Genomic DNA, 4134 nt, shown 5'->3' on the forward strand with positions numbered 1-4134 from the left:
GCTTCACCCGGAAATCGGTGCGCAAGGCGCAGAGGCAGAAGCGCTCCCAGGGCTCGTCGCAGTTCCGCAGCCAGGGCAGCCAGGCGGAGCTGCACCCCTTGCCCCAGCTCAAAGGTAACCTCCGAGGGCGCAGCCCTGGGAGCGCGCGCGGGGACTGGCAGCGCTCGCCGCTGCGCCAGCAGAGCCATTTCCTTCTGGGGCTTCGTCTCCTCCCCAGCGGGGGCTCGTCGTGTGTGAGCCGCGTTCCCCACGGTGCCTTGGTGTTCCCCTACCTCCTTTTATTCGAACAGGCTTGCTGCCAAGAGTCTTGCTTCTTACTTCTAATTCTCACCCTAACTCTTCCCATCCCAGGGAAAGCCAACGCCTCTTCCCACCTGCGCGCTCGCTTAACCTGCACTTCCTATCTTGCTTCCCGCGAGGTAGAATTCTTCACTCTTTTCCCAGGCATCCCTTCTCCCTGTCTCGCTTTAACAATGCACTCATCTCCTGACCTTCACTTTCCCGAGTCCCTGCGCCTCTGTTCCACCACCTTTAGCTCGTCCTCTACTTTTCCAGGTATAAAGCCATACTGCCCCCATCCTTTACTCCACTCTACGTCCCACTGATTGTTCCTAAGAGTCCTCAGACCGGGAATCCGAATGCAAGCAACAGTTAAGAGTTAGCTGGCCTTTACGTGTATTTAGAAAGAAAAAAAGCCTAAAATTCTGACCAGTATAGTATCTTATTGACTGGAGCGTTAGGTTGAAATGTTACCCTTTAGCTTAAAGAATAGAAAGACTTAAAATACTGTCGGGCAACCCCTCGGGTCCCCTCCCACTGTGGGAGCTTTTCTGTCTTCTCAATAAATCCTGCTTTATAAAAAAAAATACTCTGCTGTCTGGGACGATACACACGGTCTATCAGGACATATAAAGGAGTAGACAGTGTTGCTTTGCAATGGAATGGGAATTTAGTTTGCCAGGTAGTGATTCCAGGGACTTTGAGGGTTGCACAGTAAAATTCAAAGTGGTATTCGTGCCTAATGCCTTGCAGGAGAACTTGGCACTCATTTTGGCTCACTTTTCCCACTAGGTTTAGAGGATTTTCAGGAAATTATTTCCTGATGTTCTAGTTTATTCTTTGTGTATTACTGACTTTTAATTTTATAATTTTAGTATTTTTGCTTTTTATGAGGTAGAAATTATTATGGAACAGGGTGATAATGCTCCTAGACGTTTAAAGAAAATTTGCAACAAAAGAAACCTGATAGAAACCTAGATCATCTGTTTTGCAAGGCCAGGAAATTAAAGGTTCATACTAAAATAGATAAATGTTCAGCAGATTTTTTAATTCATTTGGAAAAGCTCCAGCCCCTTCAAGGCCAATCTGGTTCTGATTTGTCTTTGGGCCTATGAATCCAGACTTAGTTTGGCAAGGAGTCTAAAGAAAACCCCAGATCAAATCTCAGTTGACCTGCAATAGCTCCAGAGTCCCATTCAGACCGGTCTCTACATCGCCCTGATTCTTGGGGTGTTTCTAAATCAGGGACATCCTACAGTCAGAATTAAACTGGCTTTTGAAAAGATTTTGAGATACATTTAGTCTTTGTTGCCGGATTTACCATTTGATTGCTCTTTAGCATACAAAAATTGTTGAAATTTACATAGTGAAGTGGTAGACCACAATGGTAGGCATTGCCAAGACTTTAATTTTTGAATGATGTCATAGCTATAAAAGAATATCATCTTACGTATTAGGACACTGAATTGTTATTCATAGATTTTAAATATTACATTTATTTGAAACAGTTTTTTTATACTCTTGCTTTTTTTCATTAAATTATCAAGTTATTTATGCAGTTGGAAGGTTTGGTGCTAGCATTTTCATATATAATTTGTTTCTTAAGATATTCTAATTTCTTAGAGTTGTACTTGTTAATATTATATTTACTTTTATTTAATAAAAATAATTGAGTATTAAATGTATGGTTGGTTTCAAGCCAGATGTGGCTTTGATACATTTGACTTTTAAAAACCTGATAAAAATATGCATAAAATCAATAATTATCTTAGTTATATGGTGTATGGTTCAACAAGTTGAAGGTGCCACAAATGTTTTATTTATAGTATTTGGCTACTAGTGGAGAAAAAAATTAATTGGAACATTAATTCTAGGTATTTGCATGAAAATACAGTATTCATTATAAGGAAAGTTGTATATTCAGGATCCATTTATGCAAATTTAAGTGAGGAAATAAGACACTTGGATTACGTACTAATAAGGAAAAATTACTTTTACTCCATATGCCAGAATGTTTGAAAGTGATTTTTATTTATTTTTTATTTTTTGAGTTGGAGTCTCACTCTGTCACCCAGAGTGGAGTGCAGTGGCACGCTCCTTGCCACTGCAGCCTCGACCTGCTGGGCTCTGGCCATCTTTCTGCCTCAGCCTTCCAAGTAGCTGGAACTACAGGCATGCGCTACCATGCCTGGCTAATGTTTTTTTATTTATTGTAGAGATGAGGTCTTGCCAAGTTGCCCAGGCGGGTCTCGAACCCGCGGGCTCAGGCCATCCACTCACCTCAGCCTCGCAAAGGCACGGGATGACAGGCTGAGCCACCGAGCCTGGTTTAGATTTTTAACATAGGAATTTGGTGGATAGGGGATCACACACATTCTATCTATAACAAAGCATTGACCACATTTTTTGACTGCAGAATTACAAAGTTTAAGGAACATTAAATTAGACTACCCTTCACTTTAAAACTTTGATACAATTTCCTAAATTTAGGCATGGGACACATAGAAGGGACTCTAATATTTTTGAAATAAATTTGTTTACTCTTCATGTTATCTACTTTTGTCCAGAATATAGAAAATGAGTCATGGAGGCAGTACTAACCATGGTTTAAAAATTGCAGAGTCAAAATGGATTAAAGACATAAATATCAGACCCAAAACCATGCATATATCCCAGAAGAAACCCTAGGGAAAATTCCTCTTGGCATTGGTCTAGGCAAAGAATTTGTGGTTAAAACCCCAGAAGCAAATGCAACAAAAACAAATAAGTGAGACTTAATTAAACAAAAACCTTTTACACAGCAAAAGAAATAATCAACAGAACAAATAGGCAACTTACAGAATAGGCGAAGAGATTCACAAACTATACATCTGGAAAAAGACTAATATCCAGAATCTACAAATAACTCAAACAAATCACAAGAAAAAAGTAAATAAGCCGTACAGGTTCAGTAGCTCAGCCTGTAATCCCAGCACTTTGGGAGGCCGAGGCGAGTGGATGGCCTGAACCTGCTGGATCGAGACCCATGCGGGAAACTTGGCGAGATCTCTTCTCTACAATAAACCAAAAATGAGCTGGGTGTGGTAGCGCGTGCCTGTCGTTCTGGCTACTTGGGAGGCTGAGGCAGAAGGATCACTGGAGCCCAGCAAGTAGAGGCTGTGGTGGCCGGCAGCGTGCACTGCACTCCAGTCTAGGTGACAGTGAGACTCCAATTCAAAAAAAGTAAATAACTCCACATTAATATGAGGGCGAATGACATGAACAGACATTTCTCAAAAGAAGATATACAAATGGCCAAGAAACATATGAAAAAATGCTCAGCATCACTCATCTTCAGGGAAGTGTAAATTAAAACCACAATGAGATACCACCGTAACACCAGTCAGAATGGCCATTACTCAAAACTTAAAAAACAATAGATGCCGGTGCAAATGCAGTGAAAAGGGAAAACTTATAGACAGCTAGTGGCGGTGCAAATTAGTACAACCTCTTGGAAGTCTCACCAATAAGTATCTACCCAAAGAAAGAGAAGAAAGCTCATTATATAAAAAAGATACCTGCACTTGGATGTTTATCGTAGCACAATTCCCAATTGCAAATATGTGGAATCAGCCTAAATACCTAACAATTGATCAGTGGATAATGAAATGATAAAATGTGGTGTGTGTGTGTGTGTGTGTGTGTGTGTGTGTATCTCATGGAACATTATGCAGCCATTAAAAAAGAATGAAATAATGTCTACTGCAGCAACTTGGTTGGAATTGGAGAACATTATCCTATGTGAACTAACACAAGAACAGAAAACCAATTTCCACATGTTCTCACTTATAAGTGGAAACTAAACTAAGAATCTGG

The 4134-nt window shown here is 40.6% G+C and overlaps 1 protein-coding gene across 1 annotated transcript in view; it reads left to right on the forward strand.

The window, feature by feature from the left end:
• The first annotated feature begins 6 nt into the window (after window positions 1-6).
• Window positions 7-4134, forward strand: part of PPP2R5A (protein phosphatase 2 regulatory subunit B'alpha) — a 78556-nt gene continuing 74428 nt past the window's right edge. Inside the window, exon 1 of the mRNA XM_008073565.1 lies at window positions 7-114. The gene's annotated coding sequence lies outside the window, so the exon portion shown is untranslated. The remainder of the gene's footprint in view (window positions 115-4134) is intronic.

The sequence above is a fragment of the Carlito syrichta genome, unplaced genomic scaffold, assembly GCF_000164805.1.
Source record: "Carlito syrichta isolate Samal-C Ts95f unplaced genomic scaffold, Tarsius_syrichta-2.0.1 Scaffold315946, whole genome shotgun sequence".
Taxonomy (NCBI): Eukaryota; Metazoa; Chordata; class Mammalia; order Primates; family Tarsiidae; genus Carlito; species Carlito syrichta.